Source organism: Amblyomma mixtum, chromosome 7, assembly GCF_055824585.1.
Source record: "Amblyomma mixtum isolate Tamu chromosome 7, ASM5582458v1, whole genome shotgun sequence".
NCBI lineage: Eukaryota > Metazoa > Arthropoda > Arachnida > Ixodida > Ixodidae > Amblyomma > Amblyomma mixtum.
This window is the reverse complement of record NC_143018.1, coordinates 53275478-53300755: the sequence shown is the minus strand read 5'-3', so window position 1 is coordinate 53300755 and position 25278 is coordinate 53275478. Positions and strand designations below refer to the sequence as shown.

General features: G+C 44.0%; 1 protein-coding gene across 1 annotated transcript in view; it reads left to right on the top strand.

Annotated features, from left to right (window-relative positions):
- The first annotated feature begins 6264 nt into the window (after nt 1-6264).
- Nucleotides 6265-25278, top strand: part of LOC149336094 (uncharacterized) — a 250884-nt gene continuing 231870 nt past the window's right edge. Inside the window, exon 1 of the mRNA XM_089554654.1 lies at nt 6265-6343. The gene's annotated coding sequence lies outside the window, so the exon portion shown is untranslated. The remainder of the gene's footprint in view (nt 6344-25278) is intronic.

The window sequence follows — 25278 nt, the reverse complement described above, 5'->3', positions numbered from 1 at the left end:
TACTCATTCCCTACGCAGACGCTACGTCATCGGTGGTGAAGGCTGTCAGACGCGAAAGCGTTTCCGGCCGTTTCTCACTGCTGCTTTATCGTTGGAGTTTGCAAAAGTTGTCTTATCGGATTATCAGCATCGAGTTTATTTGTGATGGTTCTGCAGATGGCAGAACGAGACAAAATATGCATGCACTATAGAAGGTGACATGCTATTATATAGATATTAAGTCGCTTTCATCTCTCCTGATACGCTATGGACGCCTTCTCGGTGGAGATGAGGTGGAGTAATCTATCTCAAGGCGCTCCTCGTGGGAGGAAACAGCGAGTGATGTCCTTGAATCCCAGCAGTCCATTGGCTGATGTAACGGCTGTTTTTTCACTCCCTGTAGCGGAGGCGGACCGTCCTGACAAAGCGAGTTTTCGACATCGGAGGTTAGCCTCACATCTTCGCGCCGTTGTCGCCCTTGTTCCTGGCTCACTCCGCTTTATTCGAGAGCCACATCATGCCTGCCCACAGAAGAAAGTGTCACAGCGAAGCCTTCCGTCACTTTCCGGTTCAGCGGTGGCACTGCTGGGACAGGGGACAGTCTCTCCCTGCTTTTCATCAGAATGCTGGTCGCGCTTTCTGAAGTGTGTCCACCTGGGGGGCAAAAATATTTTAGGAAGAAATGAGAAGACTCCTTATTCCTGGCATGCATCGTCGCCATCTTTTTCCTCGAGAGAAGTTCGTTTGGCGCTATAAGTGAAGCGAGTCATGTTGCAATATATAAGCAGTGAAATGCGAACTAATTCTCCACTAGCTATTGTGTTTTTTTCTTACTTTTATTCTTTCACCGCAAACAAGCATCTTCGTTTCTGCACGCTGCTTTTAGGTTAGGAAGGAGGCGAAACGCGGAACAGTAACGACAAATGATTGTTTTTTGTCTGCTTTGTAACCACAAACCCCTTCCGAGAAACGAAGAGGCAACCGCAGCGGTGGCATAGTGGTCTGAGCATCCGCGTTGCATCCGGGAGGTGCGGGTTCGATCTCCAGTGCCGCCGGGTACCCACCGGTGATGTAATTGTACAAGCTTCCCCTGGCCTGGTGCTCGCAATAATCAGGGTGAAATGCTAGGGAAATGGGTCTTTGACCCCACATTGAGTAGAAGAAAATGCCTTGTGCCGTGGCGCTCTGTGGCCACAGATGTCCTTGTGCCCCAAAAATCCATCATCATCATCAGAAACGAAGAGTCTAAACCAACTAGCCCCACTAGCAGCGTTAGCGGCAGCAATCTGGGGGAGCAAATCTATTTGCTTATTAAGAGATAATGTCGCGTTTTGCTTCTACACATAACAATTATTTCATAACTATTTAGACCACTGAAACTGCGTTCATATGCGCTTAACTGGGTATTAGAATCATGTTCAACGCAGGCAGCAGAACTGATAAAGCAGTGTGGAGAAATATGTTTTCTGCAATCACAGGCAACGTAAATCGCTACGGAACATCCATGTGCTTTCTTTGTGCTCAAGCCTCCCCATAGGTGTTTCTTTGCAGTAAATATCTATAAAATGGCCGACAATCCAGTTAGTGATTTTCTGTTGATCAACTCCACGCATTTTCACCTCTTTCCCTTCGAACATCTTGTAATTTTGATCAGCAGAAACTTTTATGAAATCATATGCCTTCACTTTACACGCAGCTGTTATTTCGTAACGAGAAATGCGCCATCCTTGCTTTTTTGCATGCATTTGTAACGAGTAATGCGCCTCTGAATGCACTCCTTTTCTCCACTTTGTTCAAAAACATATTCAGATGTGCAAACGCCCAAGATCTAATCTGATTTACTTCGCCTATCGCTTTGTCTTTTATCGCGTTTCTGCCTTAGACGCTCCAATTATTTTTCTCCAGTTTCATCGGAACCTTGTTTACTCCGAAGCTCATGGCTGTCAAGAGACGCGCGTGACACTGCTTCTCTGTTCTTCATCCGATTTCAAGCTCTATCAGAGCTGTGCTTCATTTTATTAAAACCATTCAAACAAATACACAAATGCGTCTGACAGGGTGCATCTTTCGTAACATTAAAATCTCATAGATCTTCTTGTGTGGCGAAATAACGGGCGGAATAGGCTGAGCAAAAAAAAAAAAACTAAATTCCGCCCAAGGCGAGTCGTAGAAAGGGTGTCATCCGGTGCCCGCCTTTCATTCTTCGTTTTATAAAGCGCACTTATGTTTTGAGGTCGGCTTTAAATTTTTAAACAACATCAAATGTATGGATATATGGAGTATCTGCTCACTGATGCATATATGCCCGTCGGTTGCGTAACGTTTGCAAGGCTGGCAAACGCAGTAGAGACGGGAGCTGAACATTAAAAGGCAAAAAATAAAAACATCGGGGATGCGCTGACGTGGAGTGATGCGCATTGAATTAGATCCTCTCCTCCGGGGTTGCTTATTCTGACACGGCACCCTGTCTGTTCCTCTGTCGGGTTGCAGAAGAGGCGTCGCAGAGAGGCGCGTTATATACATGCACGGAGTTGCAGTATCCGAAGGACGAACGCTCTTGTGAAACAACGCCGGTGGAGTCATATTACTTTGAAGTCTTTGTTATACATGTTGCGGCAGCGTATACTGAAACAACGGTGGCATCTCGCAGCGACCATGACGGTAGTACTACCAGGCTGGCGTTAACCTTCGGCAGCGTCGGCATTCCTTTTGACTGCATCCATTCCTATCAGGCTGTTATCAAGTAGAATAAAGCAAGCCAGGAGGCTGGTTAATTCGGGAGTAAGACCGACTGCATTCCTGTCAGTGTCTTAAGAATATAAAGAAATCACTAGAGTTGCTGATCGACACAGTGCAAAATAAAGGACCGAAAACCAGTCGGAAAAACAACTTTGATATGAGACAGTTGAAACCTGGATGCCTAATTGGTTACCATTAAGTTCCCAAAGCAGGTTGATGTTCTGTGGCTGAAACGTCAGATTTTAACGCGAAGGGTCAGTGTCATTCTTATGTTCCAAGATACCGTGGCTTCCCGACAAGATTGGGGATACCCTAAAATTAGTCGTCACTAATATTATACACAGTTTTGAGGGTCCTGCGTAAACCTCGTAACTTTCTCTCCACTACGTACAAATTGCAACACTGAGTACTGTAGTCTTGGTGCCCTCATTGGGTATGGTTATTAACCAAGCAACGGTTCTGCCTGATCAGAAACAGTTGTACCGAATGAGCCAGTCTGTTGAATGCAAGGCTTAATGTCTACCTTCTGGAATGCTGCACAGGATCTCGGGGCTGCAAACGTGCAGATAGAATCCTCTGCAAACCTTTTCCGCCATCCTTCGATAAAAGAATCCGTATACCGCCCCCCCCCCCAACCCTGCAATCCGCGCTTCAACCGAGGAAATGAACAAGCTGCATTCATTGTCCTTGGCAACGCGTTCAACCGCCTCGAGTTCACTGATCGTCAATCCTTGTTTTCATCTTGACTTCTTGACTTCGTCAATCGCCGTCGTGTTAATGTTATAGTATCTCATTTCTCTCCTCCAGTGTTTGTTTTGTGTGCGCACAAACTGTGCCATGGCGAGGTTCATTTCAACTCCTCGATGACGCCCTACTTTCTCGTGTATCAGCAGTCGGCTCACACAGCGTGTGTGGGCTGGGTCTTTGCTTTAGTCGCTTCTTGCCGCACATTTTCTATACATTTTCATCTTTTCCCGCATCCTTTATTTAGTGTTGAGTGGGGGAGTGTGCTACGTTATCTGGAGCTGTAATGTACTTACTACAGCAAGTCCTTGTTACGGGAAACAAAAATGTGCTCTTCGAATTTGTTCTGTAAAGGTTCGGTTATGTTCTTCACGAAGAATAGGAGAAAGAAAGCTCAGCTTTCTGAAACTCTTCCTGCGCTTGCTTTCACAGGGTATGTTGCAACTAGCGTTGCAGTAGTTGCGTAACCTTAAACCCGGCTCACGTGTGCTGCGCTCGCATTCTTTGTTGTTTCACTCAATTAGAGCAGAGCCTAAAAGCATAGCACGTAATTTAAAAGCCGATGTATGTTTGAAACACCACATGTGCGCGCCGTGGTTCCCCGGGGGATGAGGGAAGAGATCAACCGGACCGGAGAGCTACCCGTACAAATTAATGCAAACAAAATGTCCTGACATAAATTGCTCGTTTCAGTGTCCGCTTGTGCAGGTGACCGTTCATTGATGGTAAGCGAGTATGTGTAAGAAGCATGAAAAAGTATGAAATGCCACTTCGAAGCTAATATCTTTTGTAAAATATTGTCACTTAGTGGTGACTGCAGCCCGGTGAACAGGAAACCAGCGAGAATGGCTTCTAAACGTAAATCTTTATTTCGGCTGACTTGCGCCCACAAAGAACTGAATGTCTCGGTGGCGGCGTAGAAACAGGTGGGCTCGGTCGGCGGTCGTCGAACAGAATACTTCTCCCTAGGCCGCGCTTAATTTAAAGCTGATAGCGGGCTTTCGAGATAAAGCTTGAAAAGTTACTAGAACATTCTGGAACAACGCAGAAGTGGCTCCGCGAAATAAATCTGGACGTTTTTGGATCACAAACAAAATGACAAAGCGGTGCGCCGGCAGCTCTGAAGGATGAACAAACAACGACTACAAAGATCTGCGGCAATATCAAAACAAATGTGTACTGCGATTATCGACAACCTTCCCCCAAGGTCTAGGTGCTTGATCAGGTGGATGTTTCTCCGTATCAAACAAGCTTCTCGCTGAGTTCGACATGCTCCTGTGTGCGCTAGAGACAGACATGCGCCGAAGGCAGAAGGCAGGATACCCCTGGCAGCATCTGTCGTGTGCGAGCGCCCCCTGTGTTTGTACACACGGTGTTGGTCTACATATATGTAGCTTGCCTACATAGGTATAGAATTATTAGGTGCGTGCACTAACAAGTGATGCATTATAATCTTGATTTTCGAGGTGTCCTGCGTGCACGGCGAGAAATGGGTGGTAGGAATTAACTAGTCCCAGTAATGAATAGGTGACCGTACATGCCGCATCACTTTCGGCTTTCAGACGAATTGCTGAAGGGTTTTTTGCAATCTGGCTCTTCTGGAAAGTGGAAAAAACCGAGGGCACCAGAAATACCTGACTTGTGGTTTAGTATGCTGCGCCTCCATTTGCTAACATCAGCAAAGTGGCCCCACATGTCACGCTGCAGTCCTGAATCGAAGCTTCATAACCGAAATTGTTTAACAATTATTCTTCAGTCGGACAATGCTGTTGCCTCTTTCTGACCATGAGGTGCGTTGAATCGCCAAAAGCAACTGGAGAAATGTGCGCACTCATTCTCGATGCCTGGCCATAAGAGGCCACTCTGGGGGCATCTGTAGGAAAGAAGCGAGCTTTCCTATTTGTGTTCTAAGGAGCCCAGAAGAGACCTCTTCTGTGCAAGCACCTGAACAAAGTTGGCGGACAGAGAGAGATGGGCGGCTGTCAGCCGGTGTAGTGTTCGTCTATGCCGTACACCAACAAGCCTAGTGCCCCTTGTCGAGTGCACGGGAACGGCTGTCCATTACCGTCTGTGATCATTCATTCGACAGAGGGATCACAGCCTTCGATGAGTTCTTACACTGAGCACCCGCATCCATGCTACGCCAGCCGAGTGCTGCAACTGTGACCCTGTATAGCACGCTCCAACGAGGTTTATATAGAAGATCTTAGAGCTGGCTTCGATTTGACTCGAGAGAGACGTGTAAATTTTGAATACTGTATTCCAGTTCTCCTGAGAGCATGCTGCCGTCACTGATCATACGAAAGACAGCTTTACTCTGACAGAGAGATTTTTTTCTTCTTTCGCATGCTATGAATGAGTACTGCAGTGTAGCACTCTGGAATAGTTTCCACCACCAGGGGTTCTTTAACTGCCCCCGAATTGTGAGTACTAGCGTCTTTTTTTTTTCCCTGTATCGAAATGCGACCGCCATGGCCGTGATCGCAATAGTGAACTTATGTTCAGCACAATAAGGAACAGTAAATGAAATAGACCGCAATGGCAAAATACGCCAGCCATCAAAATGGCTGGAAACAGCGCTTTGTTACTATGTAAATCTGTGAACTGGCATTGTGGAATATTTACGTATACTTGGCGTGTTTAAACGGCCTTTCACGGAACGATCCTGTTTAAGCATGCTATGGGGTCATTCACGGCGTTCTTGCCTAATGTGGGGGATCACCCTAAACCACCAAATTCAGAGATTATTAAGTTACAGTGTGGATTTTATTCTAACCTGCTCTAATTTTTTCTTGCAGGTACGTAACCTCCTCCTCCTCGTACGCTTCGAGAGAGCGCAGTATTTTGAATGGTGGTTGCCTCCTTCTGCGCAACATTCTCGGTGAGTGAAGAAGAGCGAAACCTCTCGTCTGTTGACCTAGTCAACTGTGTAGCCAGTGCGGAGCAGCCTATGATCGTATCGAGCGCCAACTAAGCCCACCTGAGCATCTCTGAAAAATACAGAATATGATATAAAGGAACGCCCTCGAACAAAATGAAACATTAGACAAGACATTGACAACTTGCGTTTCGCCTCCCAGGTCAAAGTGATTCTTCAAATGAAGCAGTTCATGGAATTGGGAAGAAACCAAATATAGCTCATTCAGTAATATTCGCAAGATTGTCAAAGATAAAACAAAAAGAAGCAATACTGCGCAAATATTAATAAATATGTTCACGTTCCTGCTGCGTAAGTTCATCACTAACGAAAAGCACGACTTTACGGTTAGCAATATCTGTACAACGTTCCGCAGGGCAAGGGCTCGTTCTACCATTGTGGTCCCCAATATGCAGTGGTGAGGTAGAGAGAGTAGGGACTGGTATGGGATTTTCTGGCCCAAACGATTTGTTAACAGAAAACTTGTTTATATGGGCCTCATAGCATGCAGCAGTAAATGAACTGGGCTCATATATGCATACCGCGAACAAGCAGAGAGTTGTATGTCATAGATCTCTTCCTTCCCGTAGCTGATCGAAAGCGCCCGTTTTGTAGCATAAGCGACTCGAAACATAAGATAGGCGTACCAGTCTGCGCATACTCTCCGTCAGGTGCGGTTGACGAACAGGGCGCTGTTTGCGAGGGAATATTTAGCGAGAAAAGGGGTGCCCGTGCCTGTGAGTAACTTCGCACTTACTTGGCTGGTGCTGGATAGGGAACACGATCTACGCTCTCGCGTCATACCTGTGGCTGTGATTCGGTTCAACGTGTACCGCAAGCAATGGGATTTTTCAGGCAGCAGATGCTATTCTTAGAGGTATACCAACAGTCACTGCGCCTCTGAAATATTCGCGCAGGATTTTAAATTTCAGCGGTGCATTTTTAAAGCTACGTCAGAAAAAGAACCGCTCATTTTCTGGAACTGATTGTATGTGTGTTCGGCCAATCTGTACTCGAGTGTAAAAAGAGAAAGCACATCCATGCACAAGCGTCGTCTATAAACAGTCATAGCACCAGATTTTATTAGTCTGAAACTATGAATGGTAGGCATTTGAATGCAAATTTTCTCCTGTCGGCATAGCATCATCCTTTGGTCAGACTTTTTAAGTATTAGTGCGCTGCCAGTCAAAATTTGTGTTGCCTCCGAAAAGGAGAAGGGAAAGAAGGCGAAAGAAACAGGAAAGGAAAGAAATAATCTTCCGCAGGGCGTATATTAAAAAAAAACGCACTTGCGTTACAGACATGTGGCGCCAACTAGCGGGTCAGAAAAAGAACTAGCAGTGGTTTACCTCTGGCTAAACCGGATAAATTGTTTTAGCAATGGTGTGCGTGTTCTTTTGGTGATTCTTCGGCGCGTTGCGCTCGCCTGGTAGCACTTCGGCGTTCCTGAGCAGTCAGGTGTTGAGATTCATCGGTGACCGATGACGTGAAACCAATCTGCGAGGTAGAACGTTGTCGCCTAGTTGCATCCTTAGCACGACGCTTTGCAATACGTCCTTCAGGCTGTTCTGGCGTCTCTTGTGCACGTTGCTACATTCTGGCTTCTTCCTGTCGCTGCCACTTCTCCTTAGAGGAATGCATAGCAAAGCATTCACGCCAAGGCAAGCGCGCATTTATAGACGCTTTGCAGCGCGGGAGCTTGGGCGCTGCCATATTTGGTCACGTGACCATTCCGCCACGCTGTTTGGGAGTCCACAGAACACCATCGCCTGTTCGGCTGTACGTCTTGCTCTATATGGGTCGATGGTGGATTCTGTTTATCTCCGGTTTTATGTACTGATATGACCACAGCAGTATTCCAGTCTTCAGTAGTATGATGATGATACGATTGTGAGGATATGCATTTATACTCTTTAGGATTCCGTATAAATAAGCGATTTATACCATCAATTCCGGTAAAAGATGGTAGTTTGAAATCGACATCAGTATGATGCCTGGCAAGTCTAACATGGCGGGATCCATCGCGAAATGATCGCGCAGTTGGAGATCGGGACATTGGATAAAATTGGATGAAGAAGGAGACGACTTAATGAAACTATAATTCAGTACAGCAGCACAGAGGTAATCGGGAGTAGGTTCATCGGTGGGTGCAATAACAGCATTTTGTTGGTTTTTCCAGGTTTTATTGTGTTCCATAAACACTTAGGATTAGTGATAAGAATGTTCAAAGGGGTTACTTTAAAGAAGGTGGATTTAGTAGACTTAAGTGCTCGTTAATATGCTGAAGCAGCCGTCTCGTATACTGTCCAATAGGCAGGAATGTGCCATTCCGCAGGAGAGGATATGCTGCCCCCTGACCCCATTACTCAGTATCCGGGGGTGGGGGGTCTAAGCCACCCCCGGGACAATTGGAATTCCATCCCCCTGTAGTCGGCGCCTATGGTCGTGTCTGTGAAATAAAGCCAGAACTTTTCGAAACCCTAGCTCTAAACATTTTTAACTGCGCAAGAAAAAAAATAATTGATAGTTTTTCAACTGCTGTAACTCATGTGGTTGTAGCGCAACGCTGGCCCCAACACTGCTATCCGCTAAACTTTTATTCATAAATTTTAACGTACATTCTAAGCTGCAAAATTTATTGAACTGATATTTATGAGCGTATTTCACGATATATTCGTGGCTATTACGAAGCAGCAAAGCTTTACTAAGCGCCAGTAATGGTTATTCTGAAACAGCAAGGCAAGCATAGATTACGGAAGACACATATGGACAAAGTGTTAGTATAGTCATCTTCCCCCCATTTTCTTTTCTTACATCGACCGTAACTCGCTTGTTCAGGGGCTTTACACGATCTTTAGCTAGTGCTTTGTCATTGATTCTGGTTTTGTAATCCTTTGGTCTTTTCGATGCTACAGTATCTTTGTGTTTGCGTATTCATGTTGTTCATTTTCTTCATCTCAACTGATCTACGGGCTGCGTGACCATTTTGTTCTATTTTTCATGTGTAAGCATTTTCTAGGGATATAATGGAAAAAAGAAGTCCATACAGACAGCGCATTGCTTTTTTTTGTGCCGTAAATAAGGCGCCTAGTTTCCTGCTATTCCCTGATTTTATGCGATGATAAGCCTTTTCGGCATTATTCGTTCAGCACGATACTCTCATTTTTGTTACCACTACTCTTACAAACATTATTAGGAAGGAAGGGAAAACTTTATTTACACTAATGGTTTTTCCTGCGGTTTGGGGACATCTTCAGAGACGTCTTGGTTCTACCCCCAGGAGCCTTCTCTGTCGAAGTCGTCCGCCTCTAATCAGTGGTCGGTTGCCCTCAGCCCAGGGCTCCGCTGGCCACTGCCACCCGTTGAGCTCGCTGTACGAGACCTTGTTGGTTTTCACGCGGTCGCTGGACAGCAGAGTCTCCCACTGCTCCGCACTCGGGTTTTGTATTTTGGGGATCACGTCTATGTTTTGGCAGGCCTATGTGATGTGGTATAGAGTAGGGTTTTCATCGCACCAGGGACATTTGTCCGTGTATATCGTAGGGTGCATATTGTTTAGTATATGTAGGTTTGGGAAAGAGCCTGTTTGTAATTGTCTCCAAGTGACAGCTTCCTCTCTGCTGAGAGATTTGTTAGGAGAATAAATCGATGGGGAAACGACTCGTTTACTTTATTTCTGTCAATTTAACATGACAGAAGAGTTTAGACCTCAAGAGAAGTCAGATGAAATGTTATTAACATTAAAACAGAAGCGGAAAGGACGAAGAAATAGAAGAAGCACGAAGGAGAACCTTTGGTACTGACCAGTCATTTTCCAGTGTGCTTCCAAAGGCGAATCAACAAACAGCTCACCTTAATATCTTATTTTATTTTTCCCGTTTTATTTCTTCACTACACATTTTGAAGCTCAAATTTCTTTAGAGTAGGTGGGAATTATCTGTGCGGCCTGTGCGCGTAAATTCATTACAAAGCTTTAGAGTGCTCACGGAAGCGCTTGCTCGTTATACTTCTTCTTTTTTTCACGTGCACCCGAGAGTTCACATTGGCATGAAAATAAGGGGTTCTTTTAAGCTCAAGGAAGAAGTAAAAAACAAAATTTGCGCCAGCTTTGTATTCGAGCGGGATATGAAGGAGCCCACGCTTGGAGACTCTAGAACCCCGCCTTGAGCTACGTTATACCCATATTGTTAAAAAATTCTGCCGCTCTTTTCCTGGTTACGGTACTATGCCTCAGAAAAATAGACGAGCTCAGGCATCCGCAGTGACCATGCCCCTTGTTCCCCATCCATTTTCCTCGACCTGCAAGCACAAAGCGTGTCGTGGTTCGTTTTTCACGCCTCACCGTTCGAAACACTGGCGGGAAGGCACTGAATTAATGCCACAACCCGCGCAAAATCATAAGAAAAAAATTTATGGAGGGAATCAGGAGCTTCATAAGCCTGGTTCATTACATCAAAACAGGCACGCAACAGTGCAGCGCTATGAATTTAATCTTTCCTCGCCAAACTTAACGCCTGCATTACGTCGTTAAGCTCCTCGCCCCCATAGTCTCTATATAATTTTCCTTTTCCTTCTTTCTTGTGTTTCTTTCCCTTTTTTAATGTTTTTTTTTCTGTCTCGTGAGCGCCTCATGCGGGGAGATTGCGCAGGAGACTAGGAATTTAAAAACTAAACTATAGAAGACCCACCGGCAACTTCAAGGGTGGCTTTCGTCTGTCAAGGGAGCCTAGCCTGGTGTGAACAAACTTAGTTGTTTAGTTTTGTTGTTTTTTGCACAAAATAGAACAAAATAAAACAAAATAAAACGGCAGGCGTGTGCTCAATCCCGCTTGGTGCATTATGGCTAAGTTAAACACTGGACATACACCACCATCGCCGGACTGTCTTCACGTTAATCCATGCCCTGCATGCGATGCTTACAACGGATGCTTATTAAGGCCTCAGCAGCTATACAAGAATAAAAAGAACCGTCTGCTCTGTCGGGTATTGTTTACATGCAGTGTTTTGAACTCCGGTGGAAGCGCCCAGCCTCTCCATGGCGAGATTCATCTGCCATCGAAAACTTTCCAGCAAGTAAATATGGTTAGGCATCCTTTCTCCTCGCATTTTGCAGGTTGTCTCTGTGTTTCGTACTCAGTTTCTACAGTAGCGTCTTTAACAAAAACTAAAGAACGGAATGCTTGTTTTTCTAAATTTTTTACGCTCTTGTTCGAACGATACTACTTCGTTTTCAGCGCTGTTCAGCAACCTGACGACTCAAATTACGATGATAATCTAGCAGGGTAACTCCACAGCGCCTTATGAAGATGCGAAAACATATTTACAGTACAATGTCTCTCTGCCTTGCACCATTCATCACTATATCAGCGCACAACACAGCTCTACTGGAACAGTAAACACGAAAAAACTGGGTTGGCGCAAACACTACGCCACTAAAACAAGAGCAATGCCCAAGGCAAGATTACATTTCTCGCTGCCTGTCTTGGGTATTATTTATTCGTTCCACCTCGATAAATGACTTTTCCAGGCTTTTCTGCCCTATTATTTTCCTGGTTCCGCCTTCTTATTTCTCTCAGACCAGCTGGTCTGTTTCTTCATACATTTCATTTTCTGGTTGTCCTTCTCTTCGTCTGTGTCGGCCTCCTGTGTGCGCTTCCCCTGTGCAGCAGCTGTCAAGCTCCACGCTCTTGCCGTCATCTGCGAACGTCAGGCGCGTGCCGGGTGTGTTATCTCTCCGCCGCTGCCACCCGGCGTCGCCCTCCCTGCCAGCTATGACGTCCGCCGGGATGTTTATCTTTCAATTTGAGACAGCGAGTGTTCACATCACTGCTTCTTGTGTCTTATCTTTATTTATTCCTTCTTTCTTGTCTTAGGTGCTTTCCTTTTCAAATGGTTCTTGAGCAGCACTGCCTTTGGGAAAAAAAACGAACACAACGCTGTCAGTCAGCGAATATCTCTCGACATTGTGAGTACGCTGTCTGCCCTGCTGCCGGCTAGAGAGGGTGTAATGCGATTATCTAAGTCGGAAAGGAAGGAAAATGTAGAGTTCTGTGCTAACCTCTCTCAAGAAGTGAAGACCAGGTGGATTCTCCAGTGGATAAGGCAGCTGCTGATAGCGGTCGAACGCGAGGACCTTTTTTTCCAAAGCTGCGCTTGGCCACGCTACTTCAGTTGTGTCGGGGCTTCGCGAGTAGCAACCTGTTGATGGAAGTCATCCAAGAACCAATTGCGCGTGGTTTATGCTTTCGTGAATACGAGATCCGACCATCTCAAGGTGAAAGCTTTAGGCGAAAGAAAGAAACATTAATGAACAATTGAGGCAGTCAACTTAGTGAACAGAAAAGTGAAAATACAATACTGAGTCGCTTGAGTTGGCCCTAGCTGCCAACAAAAATTGAAGGCGTACTTTAGTCTCCTTCTGTTCGGAAATGCGAAAACATTTCCAGTTCCATTGCCTCCTCTGTTATTTATTAATCTAATTAACTACTGATGGTAATTGTTCAATCAGTTAAATACTTCACCGTTTATATTAGTTAATAGTTCAAAGATAATTTATCATTAATTAATCAGTGACTAATTACTTCTTATTGTTAACTGTCTTGTTTTTTTCTCAGTAATTCAGTTATTTCAACTTTCATTAAGTCGTTATTAATCATTTAAAATCGTTATTGTACTCTTACTGGAAGATCCTCAGTTCATGAGAGCACGCTCGGTCTGCACTTCCTCTCCAGGCCGTTCAAGAGACAAAAAATGTTTTCGCATTAAAAGTGGCATGCTGCTGTGTAATAACGGCTTTGATGCTTGCGACGTCTGCGCATAACTACGAAATACAGTACATGTCACCCGGAACAACGATTGTAGTTAGTAATTATAACGTAGCGGTAATGCTCGAAGTCATTATTCAGGAACACAACACTGGAAGCTTGGAAGTAGCGGCCGCTCAGTGAAACTTTCTGGGGCAAAAGATTAATCGTGCATAGACGCCCAGATTTTATACAAAATGGGGAATGCAAAAAGGCAGTAACTGGTAGCCAATAAATTGATTTGTGGCCTTAGAAAATTCATACCACTGAAAATCTGAGAACAATTAGGAGCATAATTTAATGTAGTTGGTCCATAGTTGTTTTTAAAAAACTTCGGAATTCGGGTGTGTTACATCTGAAGCCTGTTTTTCGTTTAGTCAAATTACTATAAATGATTTTCAAAAGTCAGTAAAATGCTAGCACTGCTTAAACTCCTGGGAAAAAAACTGAACATAATTTCACGACGTGGTTTTGCCGGATTGAAAACTTTGGCTGTCTCCACCATAGGACGGTTATAAAAAATTACCTTGTGGTAATGTGTCAGATTTTGAACTTGAGGTTTTGGGATGGTTCCGCGATGTTGTAAAACAACCATTCTAAAGAGCGCGAAACAGGTAAAATTATCAACCATGCCTATAAGGCATGCCAGTTTGTTATTGCTGTCACCTGCATTTAGCAGAAGCCCGAGTTATATAGGAATGGTCACCGCATAAAGACAGAGTGTCAACTGTACGCGAGTCAAAATCTTCGAGGGATACAGTTTTCGATCATTTGCTCCTGTTTTGTCATTAAGGGTACTGATAACTCCAAGGAATCATTTCATTGTGTGGAAATATGGTGATATCGGCATTTTTCTTAAAGCGTGTTGTGTTGGGTTTTATGGCACATAGGCAGCTAAGGCCATCATGCGCCAAACGCAAGTTTTAATCTGTCTGTTAGGTGTGAGTAAGTTTAAAGATTATTTTGTAACCCTACAAGAGGTTTAGGACGTTTACATCTTTTAGGAACGAAACAAGAAAGGAGGTTTTTACTAGTGAATTTTCTCCTAGGAGTAAGCAAGGGTGTAATGAGATGTGTTCTTCACAAAATTGTCGGAAATGCTTTCTTCTAAGTTGATCAAGTTTTGCACTTTTCTTAAAGCGGTCGGCATATTTCATTTTAATAATTTTTAATGTAAAATTATTTTTATCCAATTCGGCACCCGGGCCTGAAAGGGAAACCATTTTTCTCTTGTATATAATTTTAAGTGACTTCCAGCTAAAGCTTTCTTTTATTCAATAATTACTGTGATCTCAATGAACTAGCAATTGAATGTTGTATCTTGCATTATAAATTATGCACAACGCATCAAGGTCTGTATTTGAAGCTCCAGATTTATTTTTTTTTCTTAAACCGTACAGTAATGGAGACCCCCGGTGGTGGAGGAATGAGCGTTTAGTTGAACTTATCGCATTATATAGCAATTCGTCACGCTGTGTTTTTATCGTTCTGGCGTGAGAGATAGTCACATGCCTTGAGCGACACTGACTGCGCATGAGGGCTTCTTTACGTCCGCGATAATACCTTGAGGTCCTGCAGAGAGAAATGCAGGGAACCTTATTGATTATCTCAAGGAAAAGAATGCAAGCTGAAAAGCGCTCAAAAGTGGTAACTGTTGCTTAGTAGCTCTGAACCAGTCATTCCAGAAAGAAGTGGAAGGCGCAGGTAACTGGGTTTTATTCCAACTGCATCGTGGACGTTCAAACAATTTGCCCTGTAAAGCGTGCACTGCGGTCAGAACACTTATATTGAGAAAAAGCCGAACTCAAGTAGCCAAGGGGCTAGGGGACGTATTATATTCACACCTATATTATGGACTTAGTCCGTGCGGTATATGGTAATTGAAAACACTCGCTTGATGTCCACTTGTAATTCTGCCAAGCTGTGGGGAAAAAGGGCTGCTATGGAGGATGAGTTCGGTGCAGGTGGTTGGATCAGTGTGGCCGAAGTGGTGGGCTATAATCCGTGTAGGTGTGTCAGGTAACCGTGCAGTGAGGCGCTGTTGTGAAATTTCGCATTACCGAAGTGGGCATGGCTCCATCATTGGGCAGCTTCCCAGCGTCCAGAGTGAGATGGAGAGGGGGAGGATTATGTGGCGGAAGACGCACATAGAACTCTTGCCGTCACAATCGACACATGTGATTTCCTGTTGATGCATTTATCAATTTGTTCTTAATTTAAATGATAGGTGATCAGTGCCTGCTTCCTTTCATCTATGGGCGAAACTGGCAGTGAGACAGGGATACCGCGTTTGAGACAAACTGCTTCACTGAACAGGAAAAGTTCGCACTAAGTTGGGGGCGTACAATACGGTCCATTGTTAAAGGAAACATGCGATCGCGTGGTCTCCGCGCTTCACAAAGCCCTGCTGCCTAGACGCGGTGAGAATACGCCACATGAGGCGCATGCGTGGAAAGACCAAACGCTGTGCTCACTGCGCATGCGTCTTGTGCCGACAATTACCACAAGTTCTCGGCGGCAGCGCGGCGCGAAGCGCGGAGGCTACGCGATCGCATGTTCCCTTTAACAGTGGACCGTACTGTACATAGACAAAACACTGTTCTCTCAAATCGATCGCAATTTCAACGTATGCAGCTTTTCCTAACCAAGAAGCATTGCCCACTAGAAAACATTTCTCTTGTTCCAGCCTCCAAACCGCGTTGTCGCTATATTCCGTAAATCAACCGAGCTCAAAAGTTTTGTAGTTCCAAACTAATTTTAAAGGGACTCTCAGGAAAATATAACATCTGTCGTATCGAAAGTGCACCGCGTTCACTTCCTGAAACCAATTTCACCACTCGTCCAAAAACGTGGACGACTGTGCTGCCGTGCCCTCAACATATCGACGTGTTTCTAAGTCGTTTTGTGCTGTCCCGTGTATAAGCAGACTCCCACTCAGCAGCGCAAATAATTCAGCGCTGGTGCACACCCCCTCCCCGCTTCTTCTCTGCAGCGTGAAAGCGTGTTTTCTACCCCCAAAAATTATATGCTGTAGAGCCCACCCTGAACTAGCAGAAGGATCGAATTTAGGCGTTGTATAATTCGATACAAAGGCGCATTTTTTTATTTACACGCTAGCAATTCCGCTTTAAAGTAGCAGCGGAATACTCCACTCTCGTGAGGATTATACCAGTTATGCTTCGTAATTAAAAACAGCTTCTTTTGAAGACAATGCTTTCATACGCAGCAAAGAACTCTCAATTTAGTTATGATTAAAATATAAACAGAGGTCGGACCATTGCCAACGGCCAGTTTTTCAAGCCAGTAAAACAAAGCTCCGCTTAAGAACTGGGCAGTCGACTGGTCCTGCACGCTACTTTTTTTGTTTATTATGCATCGATAAGCTGATTGTGATTGAGGCATGACATAACGCACCTTCTATTCCGTGCCGTGCGGATATATACAAGGCGATCCGAACCACACTCAGATGCTGTTCAGCACACCACGGAGACTATGCTCTCAAAAGAGCTGTTGAAACGTCAGCAGAGTTCCGCCTGGCCACAGAAAAGGGACACTGTGTCATATTTTATGAAAGCTTTTAAAAAGCTCGCCGATGATTCAAGCTGCCTTAGTCACTGTTTTCAGTAGAGCCGCATGATCATAATTATTAAAACAATAATTTCTCCTTTTTACAGTGCAGATATAATGAACACCTCCTTTTTGCTCTTCTCCAACGTTCAATGCAAGAAACCTTGACCTTGAGACTGCCGCCATGTATCATATAATAGCCACCGAAATTAAAGACATTGCTAGCGGAACAATAACTGCACTCTGTAAAATGCAGCGAAAACGTTTGCGCAATGCTATGAAGACGTTAATATTCTTCCCTGGCGCTCTTCTGCCTTTGATGCCCTTTCGCCAGAAAAATCTAGCATCATCAATTTTCTTCCCTTTCTACTCTTGACTTTGAAGGCATGTGACATGTTCTAAGTTTTTGCTTTGTTTATCGTCGCGTCCAATGGCAAGTTCGTTAATTCTCGTAACTTAAATTTCGCCCCAGTGCTTGTTTGCCGAATGCTCCCTTTATTTCTTTCAGTGCCATTTCTGCCAGGCTTGTCTTTCTAAAGTGAAGTCGGACACATATTTGCTTTTCGGAAACACTCGCCGCTAGCCTCATTTTTATTCCGCAGGCACAAAGCTTCCTTATCAGAGGTCTGTCGCCTGGGCAAGATTGCAGCTGCCGTTTTTACTAGAGTTCTTTTGGATTCTTACCCGCACTCGTCAGCCTTTTGTATGGATGTCGCTAATGTGAACCTTCATCTGTACACACAGAAGCCGACTGTTGATTCAATGAACGCCGATGCCGGCCTCTCACAAAACTGCTAAAATCCGTCAAGCTCCCACGCAGTCTGTCTCGTAGAAACAATGCAGCATTGTTAAAACTGCAATCTGCGTAAACCAATCAGGGGCAGTACTGACGAACGTGTCCGATCATGACTTGCCAATGCATTCGGCTGAGCATCAATAGCATGTTCTGATGGGCCAGCAGAATACCACTGGATAATCACGAAAACATTTCATTCAGATGCAGATTCATGGCTTCCTTATGATTGGCTGTTTGCAGCAGAGTCTCAGAGTCGCTGCACAGTTCTGCCGGTACAGCTGTGTCGCGCATGTGGGCCTTAAACTCCTAAGCAAACATGGAACTGCGCAGTAAACGTATTTCTTTATTTCGCTGTCGCATAAATTAAACACCACTTTTCAAGACATGGACTAGTGCATCTGGAAATGAGAGACAGGCAGGAAAAACAGATGCGCTATGCGGGCGCAGTCTCGAAGACGCTTCATATCGGCGCGACGTCACAGTTATGCAGATCTGTTTTTCCATGTTTCTGCTCCGACAAATCGCACTCCCATCTCAGCGATTTTGAATGCGCATTGTATTTTGTACATGTCGTCTGCTCTTTTTTCACAAAATTTCCATATCCAACTCTTTTCAGCGTTTCGATCTGTGGCTGGTGCACGCTTATACCCGAAGGACCCTCAGAATAACAAGTATTGAAGTTTTTTTTTTTGATGCCCTCTAAATTACTGCATGGCTCACTCAATCCCGACGTTTTTTTTCTTCGGTAGTGATCATTACACTGCGTCTGATTCATCGTTATTTTATTACATGATATTCTGCTTGTTCAAGTTAGCTACCAAAAAATAACAAAGAAGGTCATAACAAGAGTGGGTAAAAATTAGGAGCATGAAAGTGGCTCATATTTCCGAAATTACGCACGAATATCTTGCCGCGGGTCTCTCTGATCACCTCTCCATTCCATGGATCGCGGATTCTGTCTACGAAAATATGAACATATTTCAAACAAATATCTTTGCTTTTTTTGTATGTCAGGATCATGAACGAGAAACGTAGTACCTCTTTTTCTGTCCTCTGCTACAGATTCGTATGTCCTGAGAGCATACTTATGTTGTCTCTTTTTTTTTCAGGGAAATGAAAAAGATCAGTGCTAGATGACAAAAAAAAAAGAGCTTTCAGAGTTGGTTAATTCTAAAAAAAAACTTAGAAGGGATAATAAGCCTACTGACGGGACCGCCGGCACTTTTTCAATGTCCGTCTTTATGCCGTATGAGGAAAGCATATTGGTGATCCTGAAGAATTAGTGCCATTGTGAAAATAAATGCTCCCAGGTTGATAATCGATACCGGCGTTGATAAATTTGTTTTTGCACAACATCGACTCGTTCTCCATCTCAAATTGTCGTCTTGTCGCAGTTTTCGTGTGTTTTTTTTTTCGGTTTATTTAATCACTCAACATGATTCCAAGCTTTTCTCCTATAAAAAAGGCAAATTCGCAGAAATAACCTTAGCATTGCAACCGAAAGGAAAGGAACGTCTCACCATACACCAAGGTAATTTTGGGCTAATCAGAAGGCGGCTCACTTTTGCATGAGATAGCTCGTGTTATAACTCTCTTCTCGTATTAATGGTAATATATTTTTTACCACTCATGAAGGAAGGCAGTAGGAAGGCATATTCCATGAGAAAGCAAGGCAGCAGGGGGCGCCAGAAAGTTAGGTGGGCGGATGAGATTAAGAAGTTTGAGGGTATACGGTGGCTGCAGCTGGCAAAGGACAGGGTTAATTGTAGAGACATGGGAGAGGCCTCCTTTGCCGAGCAGTGGGTTAGTGAGGATGGTGGATGGTGGAGTTTGTTCATGTATTGGTGTTCCACGCGTATATTGTGTGAGCACTAATATGATGGGTACTAACCCCGTGCAAAAACTACAGACATTATTTATTGCACAACAACCCGTCCGAAACCACGCATTCGGCCTACGTAGAAGACGACCGTGAGCGAGCAGTGCCGCATGACGTAGCGCTCGTGCTAGGCCAGCTGCGAACAAACAACGGAACGGATAAAGGACGATTTTGCTCGGGTTTGGTCCTGACTGGATTAGTGCTTACACACTAGGCGTTCGTACTCATTGGATTAGTGCCTACGGAATTGTCCCTTGTCTCTTCCCTTGCCAGTTTGCAGCTGGCCTAGCGGGAGCGCTCAGTCCCGCGGCACTGCATGCCCGCTCATTGTCGTTTTCTACGTTGCACAAATCTGTGCTCTCGCACTGATTCACATGTAGTAAACACTCCCTATTGTTTATTAGGGTACACGGCGCATCACGTTTACGGTGCTAATGTACTATCGGGTTCAAAGAAAACGTCTGCACTTTTATGTAATATAAAAATATAACATTTAATACGTAGGGACCAATGAACAAAGTATATTTTCTTATCGTATCCAAACTCAAAATGCTGAGATTTTCATAGTGACTGAGGCTCCCTCTCTTGATAAACAGCAGGAAATGTGTCGCCTCGCACCAGCAAGCAGCGGCTGTGCGGTGGCAGTATATCAAGCATTACTCCGCGGCATCTGGCGTCGAAATGTGATGCCGATATCTAACGACCCTTCATTTCTTCCTCCATTACGCACTGAGAACATCGCGTAACCATTCATACTCTTCGTTCACTTGGGCAACAAAAGCTACGCCGAGCTGCAAAAATAAAACCCGACACCCGTGAACTAAATATTTGCCCATCGTATGTAACGGTAGCTTTAAAGAATGCCAAGAGGAGAAATGGAGCAAAAGGAAAAGAAAGGAAGTGAATAGGAACCGTGCATTTTCTTTTCTAAATCTGGAAGGATAAAACTTTTTGGCCATTAAGCCTCGTATGACTGGCGTGCTCGTTATACTTTTATCTAAAATGTTGGTACAGGACTCAAACTCACTCTGGTCTTTCGCTTTTCAACCTAGCTGGCGCGGCACTTCGGATGGCTTTATGTCTCTGTGCTTGGGGAGTGTTGGTGCCAAGCAGAAATCTCGGCTGAGCACGCACACCACATCACATCGTCTTCCTCCTTGCTTCGCTGTCTGTGCGAGGCTACAAACGGACAAGCCCTTTTTTTACACTTTACCAGTCTCAGAACTCCGCTCTGAAAGTTTGACAGTTGCGCAGCTTACTGAAGGATCGAAGAAGCCTAGTAAGTGGAAATAGTGGCTTTGCTTTCAGAGCCACGCAAAATGGTTTCTGAAAAATGAGACTGTCGTTCACATTACACAAAAATCCTCCAACTTGCTGCACGACTGTCTCTCAGCGTGGTTCCATTAGAGCAGCGACTAAATTGATATTTACGGGAAGGCTCACGAGGAATTTGATGCTGTAATGGGGAAAACTTTAGACTCCAACCAGGTCCTCCTGAACGCGAAGAGAACCTGCCGAGGTCGGCTTTGTCATTTCTTTTCCTTTCGTGCCAGCCAAAATTTTGAAGCTTTTCTCCATTGTTTTTATTTACAGCCTTCTCTCTTTGGAATACAATAATAACATGAGCTGGAAAAATATCGCGAAATGAACATATGCAACCCACTTGTAACTTTAACAGCTGAAAAATCATTGCTTCATTTATTGGCATTCAGAATGTTTCAATTGAATTTTCCACACTCGCGATTTCTTTGTTAATATCCTTACATGCCTTAACTTTGCTACCCTGTAAAGCATATTCCGCCGCACATCTACTATAGCTGTAAGGAAGCCATCAGTAAAAGTACCATATAATCTTCCATGTATTTTAGCGCATGTTTCAATGCACTTTTCTTAACAATCAATTGAGCAACCAATTGAGATAGCGCTTACCCCCTTATCTCATTTTTATCGTTGCTTTATCTCTTTCGACTCAGTGAAAATCATGCAACACAAATGAAACGCTGACTTTTTTATTATTTTTGCTCCCGAGGACTTGAGTTAAGTCCGCTTTTGGAGTTATTCCTGTGTGCAGAACTATAACACACCATTGGGCTTGCCTAATTTTGTTTCATTATATTCACGCATGCTCATATAAAGCACAGACCAAATATTGGCCTTCTGCCTCATACTGTTTTGAAGATAATGGTACCGTCGTAAAAAAAAACGTTTTGAGGTAAATCAGTTCAAAGTAAAACGCACCTTTATTATGAAGTTTTTCGCTTTGACAACATTTGCTGGCCAAGTTATTTCATAGGCATGACCTCCATAGTCGTTATTAAACTTAGTATTTTTTTTAGCAGTCGTTTAATTTTTCAGGCTTCTATTTTTTTCTTGCTATGCTGCGCAGCCAGGAGAGGAAACTTGCGACCAGTCAATTTCTCTTAGCCGATGGAAAGTGGTGCAGCTTCAGGTTCGCCGAAGTGGCTCCAGAACCTTTGTTCTTGCTTTTTTACTGGAGTTTAATGTTATGAGAATATATGCTTTGCACATCCTTAGTGCCTGTGGTACTAAAGCGGTATTCTTGGGGACTTACTCCCAGATGATGCGAATAAGGGCCTAAAATCCTAGAGTACAACCTAAGAGCTCTTAGATTCTTCCTAAATATGTTTTTAATCGAACAGAACTAAGAAACATTCAGTTGCGGTCATGGAATCGCGCTTCAAATGGCTGGCAAGACATTGCAATGGTAAGATAATGTTCGGCCATAGGTTTATGCAGACTGTGAAGAAAGTTTCCGAGTTCTGTGAAAAAAAAATATCGTCATTCGCAGAAGCATGATGGCAATAAAATATCGTTAAAGGTGAAAAAAAAAACTGAGAATAGCGGGCAATAAAAACCTAGTACGGACACATATGCCCAGACATATGCCCATCAAAGCGAAGAAGTGAAGCAATAAAGCTCCCCTCGTTCGCCAGGGCAACCACGAAACGAGTCTGCTTCTGAAGAAAGCTCAGGAAGCAGCAAACGCCGATTCTTCTGCATCCGTTGCTTCTCTTTTTGGCATGGAGGGACCATAGAGTTACCATGTAGACAACTGATGAGTCATGCTCACGAATAGGTTGTGGGGATGTGTGCGGTACGGTTTCTGGTGCTCAACTGTTTTGTGACGCCTGATTATCCAGGCCAGTGACTGAATCATGACTCACTCTTTTTTAAAACGTGGTAATACGTAAAATATTTTTCCAACATTACATCCTTGCTCCACCAACTCCGCAAAATGCGTGAGGTGTTCTTTGCACCTTATGTGCACTACAAAGGTAGATTCTTCATTTTCCTAGACATATCATGGTCACACAGGTGACAAGCAACTTTCTTGACGCTTTCCTCCTTAGGGTTACGCTACTTTATGAATTTCTCATAGAAAATACAACAGAATAGCATTAAAAAACTTTTGCCATAATAATAGTTCAAGAAGCAAGCAGTGCAGCGAACTGTTCTTCGCGTGCTTATAGTATTCTTTCAAACCCAGTAGTGAATGTCATGTACTTTCCAAGCTACTGAGACATAATCTTGAGCAAGCTAAGAATATATCGAAACGCTAAATATACTAACAAGTTTTCCTAATCTTCACTAAGTAAGCAAAACAAGGCATACTGGAGCATGTCTCTATAGACGAGGCTCTATCGAATCTCCATAGCGATTTTTAAATAATCTTTGCATTTATTCGCCACGTCCTACGTTATTATCTTCGCAGGTTCGTTTACAAATTGATAGTAACTAAACTTCATTGCCAGCGTAGTAATAGCATAGGTCCCAAACAGAGAAATCCTTAATGTGCAAAAGTTTAAAACCCAACATAAATTTCTCTTTTTTGTTGATCGCATCTAGTGTCTTAATGTAGGAGAAGATATCCGGCCATCTATGCAGCATTAGCATTCGCGCCACGGAAAGGTTTCCAGCCTTGTTTCGCCGTACATTCTTTCTGTTAGAAAATGAAGCACTCTGAACCCAGGTTTACTTGACGCAACTATTACGCACCTCACAAACTGAGCCCAAGAAATGTGGTTGTTTTCCAACAGCGCACCGTCGCTCACGCGCCGTGACAAAAAGATAAGACGACTGGAGAAAGGTGACTGTGGGTGGAGGCAAGCCAAGGCAAAGTTCTAGTCGGAAGTAGGACCACCCCTTTCTCTTTGAGTATGCCTCCTCTGGTGCACATATCTCGCGGCTCTTCGCCGTCGTCTGTCTCCGTCAACACAAACACCGAGTCGGTCGAGTTAGGGCGAACCACGCTTGGTGCAGAAACCTTCATGACGCGATGGAGCGCATCCTTTGTATTTTATAGCTTATTCTACACATCGCCTGCAGGTGTTTTTTTTCCCGAGAGCGTTAGTCTTTCTCACCTGATCATAACTGAACAATTTTGGAAGTGTTTACGTTTAATTTGTCGGCCAATCTTTAAATAGTGTCCGGGTTTCATATTTATCTTGCCTTGTGCTGCTGAGGGCTACATTGTAGTTTTAACTTCCTCGGGCCCTCTTAAATTTTTCTCTTTACCCGATGTTTGATTTGAGCTGAAAAGTACAAAGAAGGGCGCCGCATCTCATTCTGTAGCTTTCTCTATTTTTTTTCTGCGTATTTCTTTCCTCCCCCTTCCTCTCGCTGTTCAGAAAACGTGGTTAGAAAGTGGTTAGCTCTGCCACTCGATTAGCAAGAAAATTGCTTGGGGTTGCGCTTTGAGTACTGCTTGTCGTCTTGAGCGCCTTAGCATCCTGATTCCACTCCTGTTTCAACTAACTGAAAATAGGCTTCGTTGGATTCCTCGCGTTAAACAACCACCGTCGCAAAAAGAATCACTTTATTCCTCTGCTCTAGTTATCTGCGGGAGCTGGAGTTCAGATTTTAGACAAAGTGGCTTTTGTACAAAAATACCTTCATCAGCAACTCCTGAAATTGGCTTCGATAGCAGTGCACTCGGGATACCACTGAAGGGTTCGATTCTTTGCCCTGCTGTAGTACACATCACTCATGTTTTATGACATTCCACGAGAATAACTTCTGGAACTCGTGGAACATGTTCAGCGCGAAAGGTAATTTTCTATGCATAATTTTTCAAACAACCTGTCACTGGAAGATTTTGTGCCTGATAAGTTCACAGCATGCCATGGTCTTTCTTCAAGAGACGTGAAAGAAAATATGAAAGTTTACTGATTATTTCCAGCAAGGTTATCGAACGATTCATTTTTAAACAAGTAGGCTCACTTTTTGGAGAGAGAGAACTTTTTCGCGAGCAGACAGCACGGTTCTCGGAATGGCCTTGCGATGATGACGCAACTGCTTCATATTAGGACCGCATTTTTCGTGACGCTCGACAAAGATGGCCAGATAGATGTAATTTTTCTCGATTTACAAAAAGCCTTTGACCATGTGCTCCACTCAAATTTAATGAAGAAGGAATACTGAGGACACTTCTAAGCAGTAACCAACTTGCAATGTGGCTTGACTGTCATCTTTCTAATCACCATCAATAAGTCCAGACTGCAAAATCAGAATCTCAAAATGCGCCAGTACTTCCCGGGGTTCCCCAAGGCTCGGTCCTTGGTCTCTCCTTTTTCATACTTATCTTGGTGACCTGGCCATCGGCTCTCCAGCCCGTAGCCGTTTTTTTGCAGACGACTTTATTATCGACTACAACATTGAGGTAGTCGACGATTAAGCCACGCTAACACTAAACAACTACTTAATGACTGTTACTAACTCGTGAAACGACTGGGAGATGACTTCGAGCATCTCAAAACGCGCTCAAATATCAGTATCGCGTAAAAAAGCCATTTCCTTACGCATACAAAATCAACAGGGACCAAATCATCCGTAT